Source organism: Oryctolagus cuniculus, chromosome 3 (assembly GCF_051225735.1).
Source record: "Oryctolagus cuniculus isolate XC-2025 breed Fujian yellow rabbit chromosome 3, ASM5122573v1, whole genome shotgun sequence".
NCBI classification, from domain to species: domain Eukaryota; kingdom Metazoa; phylum Chordata; class Mammalia; order Lagomorpha; family Leporidae; genus Oryctolagus; species Oryctolagus cuniculus.
Genome location: NC_142869.1, coordinates 546,606 through 562,349, shown reverse-complemented (window position 1 = coordinate 562,349; position 15,744 = coordinate 546,606). Strand labels below are relative to the sequence as shown.

At 53.1% G+C, this 15,744-nt stretch overlaps 1 protein-coding gene across 6 annotated transcripts in view; it reads right to left on the bottom strand.

Moving 5' to 3' along the window:
- The window catches only part of HDLBP (high density lipoprotein binding protein), a 75,094-nt gene that overhangs the window by 47,788 nt on the left and 11,562 nt on the right, over positions 1–15,744 (bottom strand). For 2 of the 6 annotated variants that reach the window (XM_089328792.1, XM_070069920.2), the window contains exons 2-3: positions 11,267–11,444; positions 10,330–10,465 (exon numbers count right to left, since the gene is read on the bottom strand). The exons of 2 other annotated variants lie outside the window; for them this stretch is intronic. The gene's annotated coding sequence lies outside the window, so the exon portion shown is untranslated. The remainder of the gene's footprint in view (positions 1–10,329; positions 10,466–11,266; positions 11,445–15,744) is intronic. 2 more of the 6 variants (XM_070069918.1, XM_070069919.1) reach the window with 1 other exon arrangement.

The following is a 15,744-nucleotide window of genomic DNA, read 5'->3' as shown; positions in this document are numbered from 1 at the left end:
ATTCTGGATGTGGCCTGCACCTGGCAGACCCACTTGGCAGGCGACCTTGGTCCTAGTGCTGCCATCAAACAATGGAGAATGAGGAAAGAACACCTGAGACAACCACGAGTCAGAGCGTTTCCACCCGCTCAGTGTGGGCCAGAAGCCCCGCCCCATGCTGACACATGGCCGTCTGTGTTGCAGACACAGATACCTGTCTGAATACGCGTTCTCTGGAAGGACACTCACTCACAAGAGAGACAGCAGGACTGCATCCAGAGCTAGCCGGCACTGCAGCGGCCCCAAGAGCACAGTGGTTCCATGGTCAACTTGTAGAACAGGAGTCAGGAGAGAGCATAGGTCCATCAGATGCAGGAGGGGCCGGGGGCGCACAGCGCTGTGGCGCAGCGGGTTAACGCCCTGGCCTGAAGCGCCGGCATCCCATATGGGTGCCGGTTCGAGACCCGGCTGCTCCACTTCCTGTCCAGCTCTCTGTTGTGGCCTGGGAAAGCAGTGGAAGATGGCCCAAGTGCTTAGGCCCCTGCACCCGTGTGGGAGACCTGGAGGAAGCTCCTGGCTCCTGGCTACGGATCGGCACAGTTCTGGCCATTGCAGCCACTTGGGGAGTGAACCATCGGATGGAAGACCTCTCTCTCTCTCTCCTCTCTTTGTGTAACTCTGACTTTCAAATAAAACAAATAAATCTTAAAAAAATAAAAAAGCGGGGTCCGGTGTGCACCCCTCATACAATGAAGGGATGCACGCTGAGGGCAGGACAGCACAGAGGTGCTGAGGCAGTGGTAGGGTGACTACAGCAGGACAGGAAGAAGTTTTTGGCTGCTTCACAGATCACATTATGAACACCAAGTCAGAAGCAACATTTTTGTTGTTTTAAGTTTCTTTGTGAGAGACTGATAACTGTAGGAAGTTTAAGATTTTACATTAACATCAGAACCCTTTGGGTGTTGGGGAAGCTACACTGGAGAACAGCACAGGCGGGGTAGCACAGCACACACTCCAGAACAACCGCAGCCACCTGCACAGGCACCTCTTCCCTGGGCCGAGTGCGAGGAGGGGGTGCTCCCCTGGACCTGCCTGACACCTGAATGTGAGGAGGGGGTGCTCCCCTGGACCTGCCTGACCCCGAGTGTGAGGAGGGGGTGCTCCCCTGGACCTGACCACTGAGTGTGAGGAGGGGGTGCTCCCCTGGACCTGCCTGACCCCGAGTGTGAGGAGGGGGTGCTCCCCTGGACCTGCCTGACCTGAGTGTGAGGAGGGGGTGCTCCCTGGACCTGCCTGACCCCGAGTGTGAGGTGGGGGGGTGCTCCCCTGGACCTGCCTGACCCCTGAGTGTGAGGTGGGGGGGTGCTCCCCTGGACCTGCCTGACCCTGAGTGTGAGGTGGGGGTGCTCCCCTGGACCTGCCTGACCTGAGTGTGAGGAGGGGGTGCTCCCCTGGACCTGCCTGACCTGAGTGTGAGGAGGGGGTGCTCCCCTGGACCTGCCTGACCTGAGTGTGAGGAGGGGGTGCTCCCCTGGACCTGCCTGACCTGAGTGTGAGGAGGGGGTGCTCCCCTGGACCTGCCTGACCTGAGTGTGAGGTGGGGGGTGCTCCCCTGACCTGCCTGACCTGAGTGTGAGGAGGGGGTGCTCCCCTGGACCTGCCTAAGCACGAGGGGGGGTGCTCCCCTGGACCTGCCTGACCTGAGTGTGAGGAGGGGGTGCTCCCCTGGACCTGCCTGACCCTGAGTGTGAGGTGGGGGTGCTCCCCTGGACCTGCCTGACCTGAGTGTGAGGAGGGGGTGCTCCCCTGGACCTGCCTGACCCCTGAGTGTGAGGGTGGGTGTGCTCCCCTGGACTTGCCTGACCCCCTGAGTGCTCCCTGGACTCCCTAGGGCCTCTTCCACCTGTGACTGATGTGTTCGAGAAACCGACCACTGTTTCCAGGTGGAGAGGCAGGGAGTGGTCCTGTGGTGCCCAGAGCCCGTGAGTGTCGTGGGACACCAGGCCGCTGTCCCGAGCTCTGGCAAGATGCTTCACAGCACACCCTGTACACCTTGGCCTCACCTGGGACCCCACAGCAGGTTCCAGGGAGAGACGGGCGCACAGCCAAGACAGGCGCCGGATGCCAGGAGGCCTTGCCTGCAGGGCTACGACAACAATCACTAAACTACAAGAAATTAAATCATCTGAGGCTCTACCAAAGACAACTTATCCTTGAAAACCTTTTTCTTCCTACGATTTACACCGAAAAGCTCCATGAGGCAGATTTAGCTTACCTCTTGTTCACCAAAAATTCTGTAATGGATGTGAAGCTGGCTAAACACTCTGTAACAATTCAAATTCAGATAGGAATTTATACTTTTCTACAGTGGTGGAAACAAAAAAAAAAAATGGAGTCTTTGGGTTCTCTGCTATCCCTAGTATGGAGCACACAGCCCTCAAGAGTGTCACCTGCTTGGTGACCCTGGGCGTGCCACCCTCCTCACTTGACCTGACTCCTTGTCTCTCAGGTGAGGACCTGGGACTGTCTCCTCTCACGGATCATCAGCCCTCACGTTTGGATTTAGAGATTTCCTGGAAACCCTTTCACAGGACAGCCGATTCGGCAAGGGGTGAATTCAAACGACACCCATGGCAGTGCAGAGGTCTCTCCCTCCCTCCTGCATCACACAACTGACACGCTGGACTCACGTGAGGACACCATGCAAGAGACAAACACTGATGCACAGCTGGGGGAGGACCAAGAGGTCTCACCTGCCAAGTGAGAAGCTGAGCAGCGAGAACACCGACCCTGCTGCTGAAAGCCGGCACGCACCGTGGAAGGGAGGACAGCCGAGTCGGCATCAACGGAAGACGGGGCGGCACAGTCCCTGGGTGTCCACCAGCCTAGGCACACACCGTGGAAGGGAGGACAGCCGAGTCGGCATCAGCGGAAGACAGGGCAACACAGCCTCAGGCAGACAACACACACCCGCCTGGGGCGAGTGAGTGGGAGCAAACTCCAGCACTAGTCAGGTAAGAGCAGCCACCACTGCTGGGCGAAGAACGAGTGTAGAAAACCAAGAGCCAAGACAGTGAGAAATAAAAAGCTAAAAAAAGTCTGAAGACACAATTTCCTTCAAGTGATGGGCTGAATAAACCACAGGTGAGCAGAGCAGCAGGCAGGTGGCAGCTCTCTACACTGAGACACATGGCCTGTGGGCATGGGCGGGCCATACACAGGGCACCCCCTGACACGTGGCATGTGGACATGGGCGGGCCATACACAGGGCACCCCCTGACACATGGCCTGTGGGCATGGGCGGGCCATACACAGGGCACCCCTGAGACACATGGCATGTGGACATGGGCGGGCCATACACAGGGCACCCCCTGACACATGGCCTGTGGACATGGGCAGGCCATACACAGGGCACCCCCTGACACATGGCCTGTGGGCATGGGCGGGCCATACACAGGGCACCCCTGACACATGGCCTGTGGGCATGGGCAGGCCATATACAGGGCGCCCCCTGACACGTGGCATGTGGACATGGGCGGGCCATACACAGGGCGCCCCCTGACACGTGGCATGTGGACATGGGCGGGCCATACACAGGGCGCCCCCTGACACGTGGCATGTGGACATGGGCGGGCCATACTCAGGGCGCCCCCTGACACGTGGCATGTGGACATGGGCGGGCCATACACAGGGCGCCCCCTGACACGTGGCATGTGGACATGGGCGGGCCATACACAGGGCACCCCCGACACATGGCCTGTGGGCATGGGCGGGCCATACACAGGGCACCCCTGACACATGGCCTGTGGGCATGGGCAGGCCATATACAGGGCGCCCCCTGACACGTGGCATGTGGACATGGGCGGGCCATATACAGGGCGCCCCCTGACACGTGGCATGTGGACATGGGCAGGCCATACATAGGTGCCCCCTTTCCAGAAGAGCCAGGAATGCAGACGTATATACGTCCGTTCACATCTCCAAGAATAAACAACGGAAGGAAATGGGAAATGAAGACGGGAGAGGAGAGGGACAGAAGCCAAGCTCATCTGAATACACCGTGATTCACAGCTTGGCTCTGACAATCACCAAGGCAGAGAACATGCTCTAAAGAATAAATAAATAAAATACGTCCCAATTTGGCATGGTGATGCGAGTCACATGGGTGCGTTCATCTGAGAATTCATGGAGGCAGGCCGTGAGAACCCGCATGACCCTCGGTGTGGTCCTGGGCGATCAAGTTCATATCACGATCTAGATTTCCAGTGTGAGAAAAACACACACACTCAAGTCGCAACTCTGGAAGTTACTCTCAGAACTGGAAATACCTATAGACTTTCATTTCCACAGAGACAAACTTGGGATCCTGGGAAACAGGGCTGACCCTAGGTTTGGGCAGAGCATGACAAGATAGGACCCTGGGCTGTGGCAAAAGCAAGGAAGTCACAGCCCAGGGTCACACCCAAACAACATACCAGTCAGCTGGGGAAGTGCAACATGGTCCCAGACATATCAATGAGCTTGTAACACCAGGGGGAAAGGTACAGAATACTTTCACCTTCGCAAACTGCAGCTTGCAATCCATCCTAAACACTGATAAAGCAAAGAAATTCTTAATTCCTCCTGCTCCGTGGTTGGATTCTAACCTACAACAAGCATCAGCAAGGGAGACCTTGGCTAAGACAACAGTGCAAACCTCGGCTCTGCTCCTAGCTCCACCTTCCTGCTAATGCACACGTTGGGGAGCAGTGGGGACAGCTCAAGTGAGGGGTTCCTGCCAACCACAGAGGGGTACAGACTGAGCTCCCTGCTTCCATTCAGACCACTAGAAACATCTAGGGGTGAACGGGGAGATGGGAATTCTCTCTCTGCCCCTCAAATCACTTTTTTTTTTTTTTTTTTTTTGAACAGGCAGAGTACGCTGCTGCACCAGCGTCCACCCCTCTGACACGTTCTTGATGCCCTCTCCGCAGGGTATCCCTGGTGGGGGTGCCGAGAATCAAACTAAACACAAAACCATGAAACGTGTAGACCCAGCTGTAGCACAGAGATACCAGGATGAGACACAAAACACAGCACGGGACATTCCAGAGCACCGCCACCTGAGCGCACTCAGAAGTAATGGTGTGAAGGGGCTGGCACTGTGGCGCAACAGGTTAAAGCCCTGGCCTGAGGTGCATCCCATATGGGCACTGGTTCAAGACCCAGCTGCTCCACTTCCAATCCAGCTCTCTGCTGTGACCTGGGAAAGCAGAAGATGGTCCAAGTCTTTGGGCCACTGCACCTACATGGGAGACCTGGAAGAAGCTCCTGGCTCCTGGTTTTGGATCAGCACAGCTATGGCCATCACGGTCAACTGGGGAGTGAACCAGCGGATGGAAGACCTCTCTCTCTCTCTCCCTGCCTCCCTCTTCTGTGTAACTCTGACTTTCAAAAAAAAAAAAAAAAAAAAAAACTTAAATAAGTAATGGTATGAAAACAAAAACAGAGGAAAAATAAACTACAGATTTCCGGAGACCTGAGACACCTGTACCAAACACACTGTGGAGAACCACTTTGGATTCTAACTCAAACAAACTGAGCATAAAAACATCCCAGGGGCCAGCGTCGCACCACGGCAGATTAAGCTGTCACTGTGACACCCGCAACCCGTTTTGGGTTCAAGTCCTAGCTGTTCCACTTCTCATCCAGATCCCTGGGAAAACAGCCTAAGATGGCTCAAGGACCTGAGCACCCGCCACCCATGTGGGAGGCCTGGGTGGAGTTACTGGTTTTGGCCTAGCCTACATCTGGCTGTTGGGACCATTTGGGGAGTGAACCAGCAGATGGAAGATCTCTCCCCTTCTCTGTCACTGTGCCCTTGAAATAAACAAATCTTTAAAATATACATACTTCTGTGACATCTGAAAAAACAACACAGAATGCCTATCAGGAGATGTTGTCAGGTGTCACAACAGGATTGTGATTGTGATTTTTTTTTTAAGGATTTATTTATTTGAAAGAATTACAGAGAGAGAGAGAGAGAGAGACAGAGAGAGAGAGAAATCTTCCATCCACTGGTTTTTCCCCAAATGGCCACAACAGCCAGGGCTGGGTCAGGCCAAAGCCAGGAGCTTCATCTGAGTCTCCCACGCGGGTACAGGAGTCCAAGCACTTGGGCCATCTTCCGTTGCTTTCCCAGGCCATTAGCAGGAGCTGGATCAAAAGTGGAGCAGCCAGGACTCGAACCGATGCCCATGTGGATGCCGGCACCACAGGCCAGGGCCTAACTCACTGTGCCACAGCGCTGGCCCTCTGATCCACCAAAGTCACACACTCAACTAATTGGAGGTGATGGAAGACAGATTTGATTTAGATGACTCAAACCAAAAATTAAAAGGGTGTGGTGACAGGAACGGGAGGTGTCACGACTCCCCTCTGTTTTATGGTTTCCAAGTTTCCCTAACAGAAAGGTTGAAGAAAGAAAAAGAGCAGAGAGCTGCTCACCACAGCATGCAGGACCCTGCCAAAGCTGCACACAGAGGTGAGCCAGACCTGTGCACTGTCCTGCAAGGACAATGAAGCTTACTGAAAGTCAGAAGGGAATGAAAACAAAGTAGAAAGAATTACAAACCAAGAGAACCGGTGAAATACAAAATAAAAGCAAGCTGATTTGTTCAAAGTCAAAATCAGTTCTCTAAAAGAGCTATGAAAAAAATAAAGTCTCCTTAATCCGACTAGGAAAAGAACACCCGCATGATACAACATGACCACTCCCAGGACTGTTAGTGAGAAGTTACAAACAGCAGTAATTGTAGCTTTTGGCAGCTCCCAAGGAAATAAGAGCTTCTCTGTCCCATGGGCAGCCCCAAAATAATTTCTGTGTCTCACTTGCATTAATTGGGCTCTAAGCCCTTTAGGGGACCAGTAACTGTAGTCAAGGGACCACAGGGATGTGATGTGGAGGAGCCACAGCCACCACGGTGCACCCATGCAGCTGAGCCACTCCATCCAAACACAGGTCTGTGCCTCCCCAATGGGGAGTGGGTGCTGCAAGAGCAGAGGTCACCAACTGTCACCCGGCTTACAGAACGAAGTGCCGAGACTTCTCAGGGTCTGTTCCAGGGAGCAGAATGATTTCACATTAGGAAATACACTTCTACAAACTCAGAGGAGGACAACTAAACGTGCACGTGTGACCGACATGTGACCACACACAACTGACAGACGAACATTTCAGAAATGCCCAGACTATGAAATCCACCTGCCATTCCTCACTCCCCAAGGGTCAACATCAGAAAACGGCTACACAAACATATCCCAGAAGTTAACATACATCCTATTTAGAGAAACACTAAAGTGGTTGTATTATAGTAAGTATCAAAATAAGATATTACTAGCATCAAGGGCTGCAGAGTAGATAATTACCCAAGGAGAAAACACCTCTACCTCCGCCTGGGAGACTCCTTTGTTAGAACAAAGCCTAGGACTGACAGGAGAAGTTCAGCAAATCGTCAACACAAAGATTTTATGCTCCCACCCCCCCACATACTTGTTGGACACTAACACATAACACACGTGTGAGTACACACACACGTGGGGCCTCCGCCCAAACTTGTCCCAGGAGGCTTGTTCTCAGTGAGAGCCAGGATACACCTGAACAGGCTGGCATCCACCACGACTGTGCAAGCTCCTAAGCACTATCTCATTTTGAAAAGGTCTTTTCAGTGCGAAAAACTGGAAACAGATTATCCTGGATTATCTGGGTGGAGCCCAAGGAGAGAGAGGCAAAGGCTATCTCTGACACAAAGACAACGATGACCTGAAGACAAGCAGAAATGGGGGTACTACAGGCGGAAGAAAGGCCTGTCGGGGCAGCCGCTGGAAGCTGAATACGCAAGAACAGTCTCTCCCTGGAAGACCCAAGGGAGCAGGCCCCGCTGGACTCTGGACCCCAGCCTTCGGAACCCCAGGGAATGACTGCCTGGTGGAAGGCAGCACTATGCTGTCCATCTGCTCTGGCAGCCCAGGGCATTCACAACATCCCAGCAGGACTCCCCAAGTCACCTAAAAAACAAAAACAGGTTCCACTTAAAATCAAAGCATACTACAAACAACGGTGGTACACACTCTGCGGTACGGCTAAGGAAGGGGTGAACTGATGGATGAGACAGGTTCTCCATAAGTGATGTTTCAAATTGGCAAGGAAGAATGTTAATACAGAGAACCGAGCCAATCTGCTATCTGTTTTCTAAGAATGAAAAATCTAGGGCTGGCACTGTGGCGTAGTGGGTAAAGCAGTCACCTGCAGTGCTGGCATCCAGTTGGAGTCCCGGCTGCTCCACTTCCCATCCAGCTCTCTGCTATGGCCTGGGGTAGCAGTAGAGGATGGTCCAAGTTCTTGGGCCCCTGCACCCATGTAGGAGACCCAGAAGAAGCTCTTGGCTCCAGATCAGCACAGCTCCAGCCGTTGTGGCCAATTGGGGAGTGAACCAACAGATGGAAGACCTCTCTCTCTCTCTCTCTCTCTTTGCCTCTGCTTCTCTCTCTGTGTAACTCTTTCAAATAAATAAATAAATCTTTCTAAAAAAATCTATTTATTTAAAGATATAAAATCTGATTGCTGCCTCATAGCATACACCAAAACAGATTCCAGGTCACAGAGCAGGATATACAGTCAAGCCTCAGAGAGAGAGCTGAAGATCCTGTGACTGAGGGGTGAAAAAGCTTAGGATGGGACAGACGGAAGAGACAGTTAAGGTAGACACTGATTCACCTGACCACATCAGAGCTAGGGAATTGCTAATACGAAACTGGGATACACAGAATTGTTGTCTGAAAAAGCATTTGAACAGCTAGGATGCATGAATGCACAAGTCACAAAAATTAACATAAACTGTCCATAAACACATGAGTAGATGTCCGTCCTCACACAGCCCTCACTTAAACACAAGATAAGCAACAACTTATCTTTTTTTTTTTTAAATGATTTATTTTACTTATTTGAAAGACAGAGTTACAGAGAGAGGTAGAGACAGAGAGAGAGGTCTTCCATCCACTGGTTCACTCCCCAGATGGCCGCAACGGTCGTGGCTGTGCCAAGCCGAAGCCAGGAGCCAGGAGCCTCCTACGGGTCTCCCATGATGGTGCAGGGGCCCATGGACTTGGGCCATCTTCTACTGCTTTGCCAGGCCACAGCAGAGAGCTGGATCATAAGAGGAGCAGCCGGGACTAGAACCGGCGCCCATATGGGATGCCGGCACTTCAGGCCAGGGCTTTAACCCACTGTGAAACAGCGCCGGCCCAGCAAAAGCTTATCTGGGACCTGCATGAGAACCCAGATGGGGCTCCAGGCTGCTAGCTGTGGCCTGGTCCTGCCCAGCAAAGGAAAGCTCTCTCTCAGTAACAGCACGTGTGCATCAGTAAGTGGTCACTCCTCGGTAGGACACTGACACACGCACTGACGTGCTGTCACCAGCAGTGCTTGCGACAGGAGATGGGCTCCACACAGGGTGCTCTTCCTGTGAGACCAACACTGCTACCATCGGTACAGGGGGAGACTGATACCTGTGGCACCAGGCTGGAATGAACTCACATTTTCCAATGTACAGACAGACACGACAGTGTGTTAGAAAACCACGTGCCCGTGCCCGTGTATGTGCACGCACACAGCTGTAGCTCTGCCCACTAAGGGGCCAAGGTCCTCTCTGTACCAGCTGGCCTGGGGAGGCCAAGCCTTGAGGAAAAGGCAGACTCCAGGTCTGCAGAGGGGAGGTCCATCAAATGGCCTCAGGAAGCAAGGAGGGCACAGTGGGAACACGACAGAAGGCACAGGAGCAGCCTGACGGCTCCACAGGCCACACCTGGGACCACATAAAATTCAAAATAGGGGCCAGCACTGTGGCGCAATGGGTTAAAGCCCTGGCCTGAAGCGCCGGCATCCCATATGGGCGCCGGTTCAAGTCCCAGCTGCTCCTCTTCCAATCCAGCTCTCTGCTATGTATGGCCTGGGATAGTAGTGGAAGATGGCCCAAGTCCTTGGGCCCCTGCACCCACGTGAGAGATCCGGAGGAAGCTCCTGACTCCAGATCGGCACAGCTCTGGCCATTGCGGCCATCTGGGCTGCGAACCAGCATATGAAGACCTCTCTCTGTCTCTCTCTCTGTAACTCTTTCAAAGAAATAAAATAAATCTTTAAAAAATTCAGGCTGGCACCGTGGCTCACTTGGTTAATTCTCCACCTGTGGTGCCGGTATCCCATATGGGCACCGGGTTCTAGTCCCGATTGCTTCTCTTCCAGTCCAGATCTCTGCTGTGGCCCGGGAAGGCAGTGGAGGATGGCCCAAGTGCTTGGGCCCCTGTACTCACATGGGAGACCAGGAGGAGGCACCTGGCTCCTGGCTTCAGATCAGCGCAGCACCGACCGTGGCAGCCATTTGGGGAGTGATCCAATGGAAGGAAGCCCTTTCTCTCTGTTTCTCTCTCTCTCTGTCTATAACTCTACCTGTCAAATAAAAAAATTTCAAAATAAAACATGATGGATGATACTCGCTGAATAATACTGGAAATCATGAATCAATGTTGATGTTAGTAAATTAATTCAAAGTTTGATATTTGAAATAACTGAAAATATTGCTTAGTTTCAAAAAAAAAAAATGGGGGCCAGTGCTGTGGCATAGTGGGTAAAGCCACCGCCTGCAGTGCTGGCATCCCATATGGGTACTGGTTTGTGTCCTGGCCGCTCCACTTCTGATCCAGCTCCCTGCTATGGCCTGGGAAAAGCAGCAGTGATGGCCCAAGTGCTTGGGCCCCTGCACCCATGTGGGAGACCTGGAAGAAGCTCCTGGCTCTGGCCTGGTCCAGCCCTGGCCATTTGGGAAGTGAATCAGCTGACAGAAAATCTCTGTCTCTGTAGCTCTCTCAAATAAATCTTAAAAAACAAAAGTACCTCCCCATAACATTCCTAATAATGGCAAAGACTTCAGCACAATCAAGTGACTCAAGTAAGTGCAACTGGGAGAGGGAGGCACTGAATCCTGCGCCGTCTGACTGCACGCAGGACTCAGCACCATCCCCTCCACACTGCTCCAAGATGAAAGACCAAACCCAATCAGAAGAGAAAAGCAGACCAACTCCCCCTGGGGGACAGGCTACAAAACAACCGCCTCCAATGACTAAGTGTCGGGATGGGTACTTGGCTTAATGGCTAAGGTGACAGCTCCAGCTCCTGACACCAGCTTCCTGCTAATGAGGGCCCTGAGAGACAGCAGGTCATGGCTCATATAACTGGGTTCCTGCTACCCACCTGGGAGGGCTGGATTGCGCTCTCTCTGCTCACACCCAATCCAGCCTGGCCCCTTGGGGGATGAATGAGTGCATGGAAGCTCGTCTGGTTCTAGCGCCAAGGTCAGGCAGAGACCAGTCCAGTAAGAAGGAGACCAGCATGTGAATTACAACGGGGCCCTTCTGGCCCGTGAGCGGGTCTGAGGAAGAGAGGGCAGAACACTCTCATGTTAACTCCTGAAGTTCGATGTTTGAAGTAAACACCAAAATATCCCAGGGTGACGAGGTCTCACGATTCCAGCTCACTCTCAGGTGGTTCAGGTAAGAAGTGTTGTGCCAGATTTCAACTCCTCTGCTAATTCAAGATCAATTAGAAAAAATTATGGAGGATATGTACTACTTTTGTAATTAGACTAAACACCTTAATTTGGAAATAAACACATTGATATAGAAGGGTAGCATATAAAATTGGCCAAGTTTAAAGTCAAAACCCAAATTTATGTCATGTGCTAGTTACATCTGACCATGAGCTCAATGACTAAGATCAGCACACATTCGTCCACATTTTCTGTAGTGTAACATAAAAAAAGTCTTAGGATACTGAAATCTGCTGCTCAATCATTGTTTCAAAGTTCAAGTTCAGGCATGTCCAGGAGGCCACCAACTGCATAGCCCACAATCCATTCAACCTTGTGGTCCACAGGAAGAGCCTCCCCCAGGCTGAACACCCCCACAGGGCAGGGGTCCTGCGGCAGTCCTCCAGAGCTCCACGAGCCCTTCAGATACCCTCTGCAGAGGGGAAAGGACTGGACGCCCTGCCAGGGCCAGCCACTAGCAGGGCTGAGCCCCAGTCACAGCCTGCTCTAAAAGACCACCAAGGGCAATCTGAGCAGCAGACGGACGTGAGTGCCTAGGAGAGGGGCGTGACCGCATCCCCCTGCCATGGCTTAATGGCAGAAAATACATACACACACACATGCACCCCTCCTACTCAGGACTGGTGGGACAAGCAGAACCACAGGGAAGATGACTCCTACTGCATACAAGTTCTAAGTATGCTACAACAACCTTCAATAAAACCATCTACCCAACCGGCTGCAAAAATCTAAACACTACACAAGTCAACTGGGGGAGAATGGACGGAGGTGCTTTACACACCACATCCCTGTGGATGAAGGTGTCACAGCACAGCCAGATCCACAGGGCCCCATCTGGGCGAAATCCAGGGATGGAGGGTCACAAATACACTCCTGCACACACACACTCACACCCTCTAGGACGGGACACACTCCTGCATGTGCACACACACACACACACTCTACGCATGGATACACTCCTGCATGTATACACACACACACACATATACCCTCTAGGCCTGGACGCACTCCTGCACCTACATACACACACACACACACACACCCCCTCTATGCCTGGATGCGCTCCTGCATACACACACACACACACACACACACACCCTCTAGGCCTGGACGCACTCCTGCACCTACATACACACACACACACACACACCCTCTATGCTTGGATGCGCTCCTGCACACACACACACACACACCCTCTAGGCCTGGACACACTCCTGCATACACACACACACACACACACACACATATACCCTCTAGGCCTGGACGCACTCCTGCATGTACACACACACACACACACACACACACATACCCTCTAGGGCTGGACGCACTCCTGCACCTACATACACACACACACACACACACACACACCCTCTATGCCTGGATGCGCTCCTGCATACACACACACACACACACACACACACCCTCTATGCCTGGATGCGCTCCTGCATACACACACACACACACACACACATACCCTCTATGCCTGGACACACTCCTGCACCTACATACACACACACACACACACACCCTCTATGCTTGGATGCGCTCCTGCACACACACACACACACACCCTCTAGGCCTGGACACACTCCTGCATATACACACACACACACACACACACACACCCTCTAGGCCTGGACGCACTCCTGCACCTACATACACACACACACACACACACCCTCTATGCCTGGATGCGCTCCTGCACACACACACCCTCTAGGCCTGGACACACTCCTGCATACACACACACACACACACATATACCCTCTATGCCTGGACACACTCCTGCATACACACACACACACACACACACACACATACCCTCTAGGCCTGGACACACTCCTGCATACACACACACACACACACATATACCCTCTAGGGCTGGATACACTCCTGCACGTACGTGCATACACACACACACCCTCTAGGGCTGGACACACTGCTGCACTAACACAACCTGTCTTCCCCCAGGTCTGCAGTTACAGACCTCAGCACAGCTAAGCAGCTACCAGCTGAGCTGGCCACGGCAGAGCCCGCACACCATACACACTGCTCGAGGAGCAAAAGCATCCTTCACAGGGCCAAAGGGAAACTAAGGGTTCACTGTGGACTCTCCTCCAGTCACCCCATCCTCTTCTCTCTGCATCTGCCAATCTTTCAGAGAAGAACGTGCTCACCAGTCTCACGGGGACAGGGAGGACGACCATCTCCGGCACCCTTGTGAACTGAGCGGAGTCCCTGTGGAGCACCCTAGCTGGGCTGAGCCCTGGGAGCTGGGCAGCCTGCTGAGCTCACTGTGCAGGCAACAAAGGCCACACACACTGTGGTTTCAAGAGCTGTCGGCTCCAAGCATGAGCAATTGTGCCCAAATAGAAGCCTTGTTTCAAAAGAAAAAAATTACATTCCTCAAATCGATCTTTCACACACTCTGAATTAAGCCAATGCTGTAAGACCACCCAATTTCCTGCTTATCAAAAAAAGTCAAAATAGCAAACATAATTCAGTAATTGCATTTTAAACTTATAGAAGAGGAAGGCACGTCACACTGAGCACGCAATGAGCAGACACACTGCCACGGCTTGAGCGCAGCTGTGGTGCAGCACGCGTGCTCTGCTCACCCAGCCGGTGCACATGGGAGCCACATGCCAGGATGTGCTCTGCTCACCCGGCTGGTGCACATGGGAGCCACATGCCAGGATGTGCTCTGCTCACCCGGCTGGTGCACATGGGAGCCACATGCCAGGATGTGCTCTGCTCACCCGGCTGGTGCACATGGGAGCACTAGGACTGCCCAGGAGGCAGCATACGCTCCCCAACACCAGCAACACACAGCTAAGAACGGAAGCTTAACCATCCTGCTCAGACGCACTCCAGTGTCTTCCACGCACATGACACAGCATCAACAGGGCTCCTAACTGCACATGGGAAGAAACGGCACAGAACGCCATCCTTTCCTGTTAAAAAAAAAAAAAAAAAAAAAAAAAAAGCTAAAGAGAAAGAAGCAAAGGGGTCTAGTCCACTTCACAGCGGATCAGGACCATCCATTTTGTACTGAACAGGGAGGCCTGGCTGAGCTTCCACCCCAATCTCTTAATTTTTTTTAAAGATTTATTTTATTTATTTGAAAGACAGAGAGAGGTAGAGACAGAGAGAGAGGTCTTCCATCCGCTGGTTCACTCCCCAGTTGGCCGAAATGGCCGGAGCTGCGCCAATCTGAAGCCAGGAGCTTCTTCAAGGTCTCTCATGCGGGTGCAGGGGCCCACGGACTTGGGCCATCTTCTACTGCTACCCCAGGCCATAGCAGAGAGCTGGATCAGAAGAGGAGCAGCCGGGACTAGAACTGGCACCCATATGGGATGCTGGCGCTTCAGGCCAGGGCATTAACCTGCTGTACCACAGCGTCGGCCCCTCCACCCCAATCTCAAAAGCAGCAAAAGTGCCAAATACATGAAACCCTTTGAAAAGCAATTTCAGCTCATGTCACTGTTGTGCTGTTGTTCTCTCCTCCCTTCCTTCCCTCTGTCTGCCTCAGCAGGTCTAGTCCTTCGGGAATAGGAACCCTTTCCTGCGGCCACTCTGCTCCCCAAAGGCTGTGTGTTGTGGCAACCTCGCCAAACGGGAAGCTCCCTCCAGACCTCTACATGTGAAGCTTCCCAGAGGCGAGCAGTCGCTATGGAGGCATCCAGGAGAAGACTGCTCCCCTACCCAGGAACCCTCACCCCCGGTGTGCAGGGTGGCCCTGGGGCAGGGAGCTCGGCCACTCGGTACCAGGCTGCCTGAGCAGAGGGAAGAGCATGTCGCTCACAGGTCCCTGCCGGTCCCTGCTGACTGTACGCAGCTCCCTGGGCAGTGTCGGTCAGGCCCGAGGTGGCACCGCCTCCCTGGAAGGGTACCCAGCAGTTTCTGCAGCAGAGACAGGCTGCTGGAGTCCTTCCCTCTCCAGACAGGAACCAGGAGCGGCACCTGGTTCAGCTGAAAACCGAGCAGGGTCTGCAGAAGGACAGGCTGCTCCTCCAGGAGCCCACGGCAGAGCAAGGCCAAGGCAGCCCCCATCCCCACTCAGGCCCCACGACAAAATGCTCGGTCTGGAGAAGGAATCCTGCTAATAAAGGTGGCACTGCAT